We start from the raw sequence: 14,136 nt of genomic DNA, 5'->3' as shown, positions 1-14,136 counted from the left end.
CCAGAATTTAAAGAATTTCTTCCATCACTTCAGTGACCACTGAAGTTTCAAAGTCACCAGTTGCAGGTCACCTCTCCTCGCCCAGGGTGACTGCAGCTGTAAGAGTTAGTAGGCTGGGGTGAGTTAAGAGAGAGTGGAGAGTGAAACCTGGAAGTGAGTCGTCTCAGAGTTTAGCTGTAACTCCTGTCGGGACAGCTTTGGCGTTTCTCAGGGCTGAGACAACCCTGTCTCTTCCAGCATCACCCTTGATTAGCCCAGGCAGCACACAGATAAAGCTTTCCCACATCGCAGTTCATTAGCAACGCTGATAAATAGCGTATGCCCCACCACCCCATTGCATTGCAGGAATTTGTCTGAACAAGTCATCGCCTTTCTGCTCTCCTAATTCTATTTTCATGGTATGTGTTAGGAAATGTAAAGAGAAAAGATACAGAGGCTGAACATCTTTTCAGTCTGTCCTACAAGTTTTCAGTAGTAGAAACTGTTGTAGTACCACTTGTATGGTTTAAGAAACTTGAAAGATTAGTGAATTCTTAGATACGACTTTATTCAGTCCTTTTTTTCACATTCCTTGTAACATCATGCTGGATAGGGGCGATGTGTCTCAAGGGTTTGCATAAGTGCCATATTTGAATGTATGTTATATATGCCCACACTTATGGATAATAGAATAGTATATTGCCATCAATCTGATTCTTAAGTCCTTATCAGATAAAACTCTAATATCAGTAGAAATTTTCTCCTTTTAAGGGCTTCAGGATTTAGTCAGTATTCCAGATGTATGCAAACTGGGACACAGTGGTGATCAGAATCTTCATGGATGCTTTTGGATACGTGGGCCAAATGGTGTAAACCAGAATAATGCTGATTTTAGAGTACACCAGCTGTCTGGTCAGAAAATGCAAATGCCTCTTACATACCCACAGACCATCTTTGTAGGAAAGTGTGCCTGCTCAACTGTCTGAAGCTTAAGCTTCATCAGTTTGTTTTGTTTGCAAATCCTTTATTTATACACTTAGTTGTAATTTATGTGATGTTTTCTGATGCCTGATTTCAGCTTCAAGTTATTGAGTATTAATATATTCTTTCCAGAGAATGAAAGTAGGATATATTCTAATTTTGTGTAACTGAGACCTCATCCTTCACCACAAAGAAAACTACTTTTTCAGTAAGATTTTCACTTTTAAAGAGTTGGGCTACAGGTCTTCTTGGCTGCAGCTTTTATTTTGCTGAAGCAAATTCTGGCAGTGGTAACTGCAGTTGTGACATCGGTTAAGAACATGGAAATGTGTAAGAAAAATACTTATCCTTTACATGCTCTCGGTATTCTTTGAAGGCATTTATCTTTTACACATCAGGGTGAATAAAGGATTTTCGCCTTTCCCTTGCTTCTTGTAGAAAATCTTTGTAGGTAGGTCAATTTTTAATAGATTAAATTTGGACTGAAAACTTTTTCCAATCTTTATTATCATAGGAATTGATGTCTAATTTTTATAGCAGAATTGAAGTGCTAAAAATGGATTTCAAATGCTTGGGAGGAATTCCTCTTAATTTCTTACCTTTGTTGTGTATTGGGTAGTATAAACATTGTTGTAATTATGCATGCCAATATGCATATAAAACAAATATCTTGCAATACGAGGAACTTAGTGGAAAAACTAGATACACCTGTCCAAGCAACTAAGTGAAAAAAAGGGGAAGAAAAAAAAAAAAGTGTAAAAATTGATGTTTCAGGCCTTTGGCAAAATCAAAAAATATCCCCTTACATGATGTCTCTTCCATGAAACATATGTTTAATAATATATGGAAAAATTTTGGAAACTTCCATGCCCAAAGCCTTCCTGCTGTAATCAGAGATGTCAGTAGTCTCTTGGCTTTATAAAGACAGGTATCAGTCCCACTAAGGTTCAAGAAATACAAAGGCTCCCAATAGTTATTAGTTGTAAAATAGCTTTAAGATGTCTTTACAGAAATGTAAATTTACTGTATAGCGTATTTAAAAAGACGTTTTGCACTCCACAAACATGCTATGCCTAGTCACAAGAGATATTTGTAGAGACATACATAAACTACACATGGAATTAAGGAAAACAGAAGTAGAAGGGACCTCAATAGGTCATTGATACGTGGAGGTGCAGATTCACTTTAACGGCTCTCTTAAAGAATTGTTTTAGCTCGGTACCTTGCATGCAATGCTCTTTGTATTATTTAATCACAGTCACAGCAAAGCCTAAGCGCATTACCTGACAAAATTGTAACCTGACAATATTTTGTTTGTACCTTTTATTATTTACCTGTTCTGTTTGGGAAATTAAAAAGTTTGCTGTATGTCAGAGCTACCATTTAGAATTACCTGCGAAACGCATTGCAATAAGCATGGGTTATGTCCCTGTTATATTGTCCTTGTTATTATCAGCATATGTGTTCATCAAGATTTTTGAAAAAGTCATATTTGAAAGAGCATAGAAGAGAGAAAAATTCAAAATCAGGCTTCAGGATTTTGTTTAGAATATTAAAATGGGGTGGAGGCACTGAGTTTGGTTTTGATAATCTTTATTTGCCTATGGGGAATGTCCTGCTGAGTTACCAACAGAATTGGGTAGCAGGACAAGTTTGGAAGGTAAATATCAATATGAAAGGCAAGAACAAAGGTCTCAAAGGATTGTACTGAAAAATCACTTAATCATGTGGCTAGCTGTGTCGTGTCCTTCTAAAGCAAGGCATTTTTCACGTAGTTTATGAGCATTTATTTGTGGTGCTGAGGATAGTACTTTTGTCCACAAAGTTGAAAGCACACTGAAATCAAGAAAATAATAGTTACTGCATTTCCCAGGTAGCAAAACAGAAACATAGCTGCTTAGAGACATTATGAAATCTTGAAGACATTTACATTGTGTTTATATACAACAAAAATGACACTTTGATCACTCAGTCTGGTTTGAACTGCAGGAGAGAAAATAACGTGTCGCTATTTTGTATAAGAAGAATGTCTGGTTGTTGATTCAGTCATGCCTAGTTTTTTTAGAAACCTATCTAAATCTTTTACCATGAGACTTTTAGAAACCAGGTGTGGTCTGCTTTCCTGTGGAGTTAAATCTGAATGTACATTTTACCATTTCTGCTAAGGAAACTGTGAAAAGGGATTATGTCCCCCAAATGAAATGCCTGTCTCCCTTGTATAACGATGGAAAGAAGACCCCCCAAAGGAAATCTTGGCTGCACAGTAAAGAATTCTGAACTTGGTCAGGGAGGATCTCCTTTTGAGGGCCTTGAAAGATACTTACTTCCCATTAACTATACAAGGAACGCTGGCATTTTATTTCAGTGAATATTTATTTATTTCAGTGACCACAAATGAAAATGCAAGCTGGGTAGATAGGACTCCACATCTTGTATTGCCTTGTAACCTTGAACCATCCCATGTCAAGGGTCTGTATTTAGCACATTGACTTGAACATACCCTTCAGTCTGCTTTTCAGCTTTCAGTTGTGTGGGAATGTTTTCCTGCCAGCTTTGGGATCTTAATTTCTTCCCTTCGTATGGGTCTGTTGCCACAAAACGGCATTGACCCCTGTTGGATTGCACAATTTGAAAAGTGATTTTGTTGTTAAAATATAACAACGTGTGGTATGCTGCATAGTGGTGAAGTTGAAACATAGGTCACAAGGCTCCCCCTACTTTGTCACTCGTTCTCCAGTGCTCTGTGTGTGTAAACTGCTTTAAACTGATAACAGACATGTCAGACTCACATAATAGGAGTTTAAAAAGAGAGAAAAAAAAGTGAGTTTCTGCAGTGCGTTGAAAACCTGAGTTTATGGTATCACTGTGGAATCCAAACGGAGAGGAAGCACTGCACACAGGCAAAATAGAGACACCTCCAAGGGAAGATGCTGATGTTTCCATGTGGTGCATATTTTTGTTAAAACATGACCAAAGTATTTTGTCTGTGGGGACCATGATCAGCCTGTTGTTTCTGAATCGGTCACTTACAACTAGTCCTCTCTAATAAAGGTGTAATAAAGCTTCCTTTTGCTTTTAGTGGAGAATTAATTTCCAGAGAATTGGCATGTCTGTCAATTTGCAGCAGGCAAGTGGTGGGGGTTAATTACGATTTTTGTCTGATATGGAAATGCTTCTGTGATTCCTTAAAGAGGCTGCCGCATCATGAGCAACACACAGCAGTGCCTAAAGGCAGGCATCTGAAATCAGATCCCTTGGTTAATAAAAATTTAAGGGGAGAAAAAAGCAAGGGAAAAGATAATAGAAGATTATAAAACACAATAATTAAAATAAAAACCAGAAACAAGGCTGCAAATAAAAGCCATATGAATGGCAAAAATGATGTGAGGGAAGTTGTATGGATGCTTCCAAAAAAGTGAACAAGTAGCCTGTCGTGTGTTCCCCATCTACGTTATGAGCAGAATTCCCTTTTTTCACATGGTCTACCTTGTACAGCCATGGTGGAGTTTCCTGTGTCTATAGAGTTATGATGTGAAATTGTAGGTGCAGTAGTTGAGCTTGTGAACATGGTTTAATGGATTAGTGCATGCCACCAGATCTTCATCTGGAGATGGGCCCCAACCAGGTACTCAAAGGAATATGTGAAATGCCATGTCCTGCCTGGCTGAAGAAGTCATGCAGGGAGAGAAGGAAAGGAGCTGTATGTCCATAAGGAATGGTGAAATGCCTATGGAGAAAACAACAATGGGGAGCTGGAGTGAACTGATCTGTCATTTTAATATCAGGATGAGGGAGGCTTTCACTTGCTCTGTAATGTAAGAGAGGGCTTACATACCCCACCACACATCTGTCATCAGAAAGGAGAGAGAGCATCTTTCTCTCTTGCCAACACAAACTTGCTTTTGATGTATTTAAACCTGATGTATATGTCAGGTCTAAACAGCCTCTGCTGCTGCTGTTTCCACAGTGGTTCTTGGGATGTGGGTACCATGTAGCATTCAGGAGCTGGAAAGCTAACGTTCAGCAGCCTGTCCATAGGAAGAGAAGAGAGGGATGTATTCTGTAAGTCCCTGCTGCAAAGATCATGTGGGAGAATTCAGTGCTTGCTCAGATTAAAGCCTGTCTTGCCCTGACATCAATATTGGCGCCTACTCTGTGTAGAAGGCTGTGAGTGTAAGCAGCGTGGGAATCTCTCCTGTGCACCTCGGTGTCTTGCGCTAATTATGCAGCCTTTGAGCTGTAGCTGGTGATCTGTGTTCTGTGTCTTTAAACAGTTCTGCTGGTGATGTTAATTGTATCCATTAGTCAGTCAGAGTGGAGATGATTTAAAGGAAACTGACAACTTCAAGCATTACAATTAATGTCTAAAAATATTAAAATGGTGATGGTTATAAGTAATGCCTAAGATTATGATAACTAAAGAGTTTCAGGGTTTGGTTGCATTGTATCCTTGATGGGACTTAGTGTATAATCACTTTCCCTTAAATACGGTTTTCCCTGAGGTTCATGTGCATCTTCCATGCATCAGTGGCAGAAGGAATTGAATAGTAGAAAATGTGACTGTAAACCTATTAATATATTCAGAGAGGTACATATAGAATACCTGACACTATAAAAAAAAAAAAAAAAAAAAAGTCTCTTTTAAATCATTTAGTTCTCTAGCTCTTTCACCCTATGCACTGGTGTATGAAATGTGTCCTACAAAACTTCCCCAGTCTGCATCCTGTCTTCTCCTACTCCCTTGCATTCAACAACATCCTGTCTTCTGTCCATACTTTATTCTATGAATGACTGGAGAAAACTGTAAAAAACCCCAACACCCTGATAATCTGCAGACTAGAGCTTGAGGACCACTATTTTAAATATTTCCCTTGTACAAATCTCTGGTAACAGGGTGAAATGGAAAATGAGAGCAACAGCTGACCTCATCACAGAGGAATAATAATAATAATAAAAAAGACTCTGGCTAGGGGTCCGCACAGGTGTAGACAGACAGTCATCTGAGACAGCTCTTGTCATTTAAGATGCTACCTTCCCCTGAGACAGTCATCTGAGACAGCTCTTGTCATTTAAGATGCTACCTTCCCCTGACTGTTAGTTATCACTCTTCAGGTAGGGACTACTGCCCCAACATTTAAGCAACAGCAGATTATGGAAGTGCTCCTGTCCCAATGAAGGTTGTGCACAACTCACGCTAACTTTGTTGATTCTGCACTCATGCAAGTGTAAAAGCACTCACATAATCTATTAATACAACTCTGTTACGAGAATACTGATTAACAGCTAGCTATGGCGACATCTAAAATTGCTAGATTGGCTATCTGTGCCTTAAGGCTCTTGTGTTCTGTAATACTTGCATAGCGGTAACTACTGAATAAATTTTCTTCGCATGCAGCAATCTACTGTGGAGCCTTATGGAAAATACTATAGCAAAATATCAAAAATTCAAAAATTAAATTACAGGAGTAATTTGCAAACAGTGCTTGTATCCTCAGGATAAAATTTGTTTGTTTCTCAGTTTAGTACTGTTAGGACTCAGGGGGTCTGAGATTTGTAAAGCCAGGACAAGTCTATCAATCATGTTCTCTCTATGTATAGTTTCAATAACTATTCTCTTTTCACAACTTGTCAGTTTGAATTTTATTCTTGGACCTAGTAAGATGGTTACTTTTGGTCTGTTGTGTTCCAACCTAAAATCTGAAGATTAAGCAACTTTGTGAAACATGTCACTCTTTATATTGTATATTTAAATATCATCATTTCTCTGTGATCAATGGGCTGCTTTGGAGAGTACTACTACTTTAAATCATTGTTGATTACTGAGGAAGAATGACATTCTGTTAAATAAAATATGACCAAATGAAAATTAAAATACATATATATTTTTGTGTTTGTACATGGGAGTGTTTGTCTGGCTTGCTTGTGCTGAAATATGTGTGGAGGACTTTGGACCAACTGTACTTGATTTTTATCAAGGTTTTGAAAGAAAAATATGAAATAACTGAGTGGTGTATCAGCATGTAAGTTTTTTTTCTGTTAACACTGAACGTCTCTTGTTGCCCAACAGTAAGTTTTAGAGAGCTAACATATTCCATGTTTACAATACTGTTTTGAGCTGTCACTTCTTGGAAGTCTGCAGGTCGTGAATGTCCTCACAGATGAAGATCAGGCAGAGATGCAGCACAAGAAAAGCTCATTTTTCCCTCAAAAATATTTTCTACTCTCATGCCTCTTAACTTCTTCTGTGCTGCGCTCCCTAGAATCATCTCATGTATGTTGACTTTCCTTTTGATCCCACATCAGGGAGAATTGATATTAGCTCCTCACAGAGATGTCTGTATCTTCAGGGAAATGTTGCTGTTCTCAGGAGAGAGTAACCAGGGTAGAACCGACTGTGATGCTGAAGTGGTGTCTGCAAAATGACCATATTTCATTCTAGATTTTATTTTTCTTGGGAGGGACAGACCCAGTAAATGACAGTCATGTGTTTGTGTGTTCTCCAATGTCCTTTCTGTAGTATTCCTTACTTTAGGCACAAGAACATTTATTCACATTCTCTTTACATTTTCCATATCTTAACTTTGGTTTACACAGATTTTAAAAAATAATAAAAAAAGGCCACAGTAGCTTTTTGTTTCACACATAATCTCAGTGGTATATTCAGATGCATTCCTTATGCTAGTTCTGCAAAGTGTAACTTCCCAAGAGGAAGTACAGATTTCCCAATTCCTACATTGAAAAAAAAGTAATTTATGGTTTCTCATCTATGTAGGAATGTAGTCCTTCAGCTCCCAGGTGCTGCATTGTTGTATGTAGACAGTAGAAAATAAAGTATTTTGTCTCATTGCCTGCATGTGTCTTGACAGTGCTGGTTTCATTCTCATGAGCTGAGTAGTGAGGAAAAATAGCATTTAGTCTTCTAGACATGTCCATATGGTTGGCTGGTCAAAAGCCCTTCTAGTACCTGAACCCTGACTGACAGTGTCCCTTCCCCTCTGGATAAACTACCAGGCTGGCAGGCAATCTTTCTTCCCTTCATCCATCAATTTAACTGTTGAAAACTCTGGAGGTTAGCAGCTGAGAAAGTGCATATGTAGCAAAAATATGCCGCACTGGTCAAAAGGGAGATAATTTTCTTTTACACTATCATTCTCTTCTATTCAGAGCTACAACTTTTAAACTTTTGTCTTTGTGAAAAATTTAACACCTTGCCTCTTCCCAAGTTTACAAAAAAATATTTATTAATGAAATATCATGGAATAAATTATCTTTCCAGCAGTGATAATGCTAGAGGAAACAATTAATCATATTATTTGATAGCAGCATTTTTCATTTCAAACTATGGAAAGAAAAAAAATAATTAACAGACATGTGATTTCTTAGTAAACAATGAAGTGAGAATCACTGATCTTACTGTATGTTTCTAGAACCATTGCATAAAGCCTAATCCTGATGAAGAAGCTGTAAAAATACTGATCTTAATGACACCCCCCCCCCTTTTTCTTTTAGTTTGATATATTAACTGAGAATTTATAAAATTTTAATATGAAATATGAAGCTTTTAATTAGTTTCTAAATTAACACCATGGTGGAAAATGACAACATATTCAAAAACTTCACAATGCTTTCTTTTTTTTTGATAAGCATAAACTTTTGCAGTTCAGATCAGACTATCAGAAACCAACAAGAAAATACACTGAAATCTTAAAGTGCTCAGAATAAAGCATGAGGTACAATTGTTAAGGCTTTACATTATTATTATTAGACACTTTTAATGGTCATATAGCAAAGACCTCAAGGAGAAATAAAACATGTTTTTGCAAAACCCCAAAAAACCACCACAAAACCAGCCAACAAACCAGAAAAGAAAAATGGAACTGCCATATCCCAGCTTATACTCATCTTTCATTATTTAATTCCTCATACATGTGACTTGCTTTTCTTCTTTAAAAAAATGTAGCCATGGTTCTCAGCCCATGTGGTGCATCAGGGTGATGTGCCGTTGTACAAGTGTGCTAAACCATAGCTTCTTGCATTATTATAGTGTCATTAAAAACATTTGACATATAGTGTAGTTTGAGAAAAATTACGGACTAAACTTACTCATGATATAAAGATGCAGCAATGAGGAGGGTACTTGGAAGAAACACTTGCAAAGACCCCTGTCAAGTACAGAGTCTTTGCATGAGGTATAGTTTGCAGTCACTTCAGAGTGTGATGATCTTCAGGTTCCAGAATTAAAGGGGAAAATGAATTTATCTGCTAGTAATACATGTAAATCAGTTGCATTAATAAAAGACCATGCTATAGAAAAGTGGATTTAGCCTACTGTTAATTTCTCACTGCTATAAAACTGCCTCGTTATAAGGCTTTAGTAAAATGCAGAGGCAACTGCAGTGCAGTGTGGATTAATTAAAATTCAGGCATTAACTGAGGTTGACCTGAAGTCATAATTCCTGTGAGTAACATCCTCTGCCACTTGTTCTTTTTGTGAAGGATCTTACAGAGCTTTTCAGGGAAAGTGGGAATTTGACCTACTACCATTGCTTCTTTCTCTGCTCATGTCCCTGCAATATGAAAGGAAGCAAATGGATCTACAATATGAGAATTTCTTTAGTCTTAATTTATTGCCAGTTCCCTGTCTTCTAATTTTATTGATTTTGAGGTGGTTTTTGTGTTAGGGTTTTTTGGTAGAAGGTGGGGAGATGAGTCCTTTTTTCCATTTCAAGGTAATTCATCAAATGATACTTTCGTAGCACTGCAGCTGCAGACATTTATTTTTGACTGTTTAACCCCCTGCATTTTATTATTCAAAGATTGGCTGTTTGTAATAATTAAGTATGAGCATCCCAGAAATGCATAATAATGCTAGTTTTCTGCCTAATTTCCCTTTTCTAGAAGCACCTTATCAGTGCAATATAAAGCCCCAAACAAGAGCAATTTACACCTCTGCAGAGACAATAAAATGCAAATAGCATGGTTTGACTTGAGAAATTCCCCTGGAAATAATTAGTTTTACCTTCCCATTATTTTCCCTTGTGCAGAAAAAAAATAAAAAAAAATAATTAAAAAAAACATGAATAAGAGAATTGCTGTTTTGTTTTGGCTTCATTTATTTATTTATTTATGAAGTTCAGGTAAGAATGTATCTATTACAAATGCCTATCAGGGAAAGCTGTGTATTTGTTGGATGCCACCTAATGAAGAGGCGCCTGCCTGCTGCTTTTCAGCACTGCTTATTTTCAGAGTGACATTTGTGGGTTTCAGATTGCCGAAGTGAGTTTGTGTCAGGGGCTGAAGGCACTAAATAATGAGGCCATAAGGCCAGAGATGGCACAGCTTCTTGGTTTGGATTTGAGATACACAAACAAACTCCTTCATAACGGGTACTTTATATGGGTTTTAGCTTCTGTGGGATTTTTGCCACACAGTCTCACTGAATGAAACTACTGCACCCTAGAGAGAAAAGTATTGGTGCAGTCAGACAACTAATATTGGGAAGGCAGAGGATAAAACTGTTAGCTTTTCTGACCTAAGAGTTTCCCAAAGGGACTATTTATTTTGTGAGGAAAACTACTAGAGGCTTGTAGCATTACTGGGATTGATTTTAATGTTCCACTTTGCAGTCTTTATTTGCAAGAATATTTTGATTAAAATGACTTGTCTTTGATTTTCCTTCTCAGAATGGCTTTGGTTTTAAAATTGATTTTATGACAGTTTATAACATAACTAAAATAGCTAAAGTAATATCTTCTTCTTTTTCATTTATATATATATATATATATATATATATATAATCAAAACCACTATTCTGATTAAGGCTAAAGCGATATTATGAGTCTGAATTATTAACATCACATTTTTTGAAGGAAGTCACAGGTCACGCTTGGTTCTGTGTCAGGATAAACTCAAATGGCAAACTACCACAATTTCTCATGGAAGAGAAACTCTCAAATTAAAGCTGCTCTGTTGCTCGACTTCTGTCAAAATAAGTCATAGGTAGCAAACATATATTGGTTCCTTTCAGTGATTCACTCAATATTAAAGAGAATAAGAGGACACTATAAGTCACTTGATGATTTACTGAACTAGAAAAATAATCACATCATAAACTCCCATCTTAAAATGTAAGACTGGTCTTCTGAAAAGTTTAGTTAATGCTTGCACCTGCTCTATAAATTTAAATAACTCATCCCTCAGCTTTATTACCTCCATGACATCCACAGCTAGTAAGGTCCATAATTTCAGAGCACAGATGATTAATGTCACTTTAGTTAGATACTTTACTGTAGCCCAGCATCAGAGATCATCAGAAACTGCCTGCATCTGGGAGGGGACTCTTTTTAAGCCTTTTAATTTTTTCCATCATGAAGCTTTTCTTTCCCTGTTCTCCTGAGTAAGACTTTGTCAGGTCAGCGTTTGTCCGGGAAGCTTTTTCCCACTAAAGATTCTGGATTTAGCAAAGTTGAAACATTTCAATCTCATCCACATTTTTGAAGTATATTTTTAAAACAGTTTAAATAAATTTATTTTGATATAATTTTTCTTTTGATGATATGTTAGTTAAAACAATGACATAAAACATTTCTGCTTCAATTTGGATATTTTATTTTGCTAAAACTTTTGGGATTTTCACATTTCCTTATAATTTGAGACAAATATAATTTCAAAATCCATAAATTGTTCTAAGGAAAAAAATTTCCTTTTTTTTTGTTTTGTTTTAGATTATCTTCTCTAGTTTGCTGTAGGTGACTTTCAGAAAGGTCATGATTTGATTAGTATATGCCTCCAGCCCTTCAGAAGCATATTCATCCATTCAAAGTTTTATTCTTTTTCTTCCTTCCTCTTCATCTATCCCAAAGTTTCTGCCTCATCCACTCTCACCTGAGGATAGCCAAAGAGATCATCTGAGGCGTGTGTTAAATAAACAAGTAGGTGGCTTTGCATCTTTCCTTTCAAAATCAACAATTATCAGACATACTACGTCAGAAGCACTTTCTCATGTATTAACCATGTGTGAAAACAAACACATTTCTTGACACCATGATAGACAAGGAACTCATGTTTATCAAGGAAGCAAAATTAACCATACCAGGGAGGGAGTAGATAAGAGAGAGGAAAAAGGGAAGATCCAGGCCTGACAGTGATGGCAAGGAACTAAAGCATTAAGATAAATATTGCCATGATCAGAGTGTTAATTCCAGCGTGTAAGGGTTCTCTTTCCTTTCTGATCATCTATCAATGGAATATCAATTTACTTTAGTAGAGACCACACCACATGCTACTGTGTTATTTATAAAAAAATTGTATCCCCTTTGCAGTGTTTTTGACTGCTAGCAGTCAATCTAGAAAGTACAGTTCTGAGCTAGCTTGCACTGAGAGGATTTAATAAAACTAAAAATTAATAGAGACTGATAACAAAGATGACATAACGTTGTCTGCACATGGAGAGTAAATGTGCTAGGTCAGCCCTGAAAATAGCCAGTGGGGTTTGAGGCATGACAAAAGCCTACAAACTCATGAGTGGCTTGGAGAAACGGAATAGCTGCCTTTTTCTTCATACAAGAGCGAAGAGTCACCACACAAAAGGATCAGGCTGCACAGTCAGGGTGCATAAAAGAAGGTGAGTCTTCATGCAATCTCTAATTAAAATCTTTACAGCATTGCCACAGGGCACTGTAGATGCTGAAAGTATATATAACTTCCAAAAACATATTTATAAAATAACTATTTATCTATGGTCATTAAATGCAAAAAATATGGCCACTGACTCAGGGAGCTCTTGGGACACAGGGCTTCAAGTGTTCTGACAGTTCACCAGGGGAGCGTCAGTTCCAGCTTGCAGAGTTCTCATGTCCTTCCTGGGCATTGGCTGCTGCCCACTCTCAGAAACAGGACTAGGGGGACCTTTAGTTTTGCCCACTATGGCTTTTCCTACTTTTACTAAAAATAGCTTACATGCTACAGATTTGTGTAGTGTCCAACACTGCAGTAGATTTGAGATATGCTTGTTACAAGAACTTTCTTCTTTTGTGGTTCTTCAAAGGCTTTTATGCTATAGGGGCTTGCTGTTATTTAAGACAGATTCAGGGAATTCATCTCACCCAACCTTAAATATCTACTTGTGAGGTAATCGCCTGGATCCCTGCTCTGATCAGTGGAGAAGAAAATTCATGGTTAGGGTTATCTCACCTAGGAGATGAGCTTTGTGCTGTGGAACCTATCACTCTGTAAAGGGAGTCAATAACTAACTCCTGTGGAGACACCTACACCACAGTCCTCAAAATTTGAATATGTGAATCCTACTGTGTCTGGAACTAGGTGACGCTCCAACTAGGAAAACTGAATGCTTTTCCCCCTGTTTTTGAAATCAGGAGATTCCTATTATCAGGGCCCTTGCCCTTGACAGGTGTACACATTGAATATAACGTGAGGGGAGAACTGGTAAGGTACTAAGTAGAGAGCTGTATCCTGGTTCTGCTTCCTCCCTTGGGAAGTACATTGTATAAAAATGGAAGAAATGCGGCTTTTGTTTCAAAGGCAGATTGGTGTATTTTCTAAAACAGTACTGCAAGGGCAAGCCAGCTGGAAAAGCTGTCTGGCATACAGACTTAAACCAGGTTTGGGGTCCACAAAGGTGTTAAAGACAGGCTTTGTTATCCAGAAAGATCCTTTATTTTCTTCTTGAGTGTAACACCTCTGCAGAAGACTAGAAAAAATACATTAATTGCTTTATTGTCATGTGGTTCCTCCAAAATCACATTTCTACAATTCAAAAGCCTAGGACTGAGAAAAATGCATTTAAATCACTCCTGGCTGTTAAAAGCTGCATTACGGAAATGAGACTGCCTAAGAGTGGTGTCAGAGAGATGTACACATAGCAGTGCTTCTGAAGGACAGCGCTAGGAGCAGTGGAGGAGGTATTTCTTTGGTTCAGAGGAACTGGACTGTATACCTCCTGGTGGCTGAATTCATTCATGATGGAATCGTATCCAGGTATATGACATACATAATTGTTTCTGTTTTCAAGATGAAATCATCTGGCTTTCTGCCATATGGAATCTTGTTTGTTACCTGAATGTTTTTCTTATCACCAGTGAAGAACAGCTTTTGAAAGTCTATCTGTATCTATAATTACAATTATACCTATACCTTCAACTATCTATATAATTTTTT

General features: G+C 37.4%; 1 long non-coding RNA gene across 1 annotated transcript; it reads right to left on the bottom strand.

Annotated features, from left to right (window-relative positions):
- Positions 1-3,669: 3,669 nt before the first annotated feature.
- LOC121090623 lies at positions 3,670-7,772 on the bottom strand. The gene is made up of 2 exons (XR_005828633.1): positions 6,042-7,772; positions 3,670-5,991 (listed from the first exon to the last, which is right to left on the bottom strand). It is a non-coding gene; the product is annotated as an uncharacterized LOC121090623 (long non-coding RNA).
- Between the last annotated feature and the right edge of the window lie 6,364 nt (positions 7,773-14,136).

The sequence above is a fragment of the Falco naumanni genome, chromosome 6, assembly GCF_017639655.2.
Source record: "Falco naumanni isolate bFalNau1 chromosome 6, bFalNau1.pat, whole genome shotgun sequence".
NCBI lineage: Eukaryota > Metazoa > Chordata > Aves > Falconiformes > Falconidae > Falco > Falco naumanni.
Note: the sequence above shows the minus strand (reverse complement) of the source record. Positions and strands in the feature narration are given on the sequence as shown.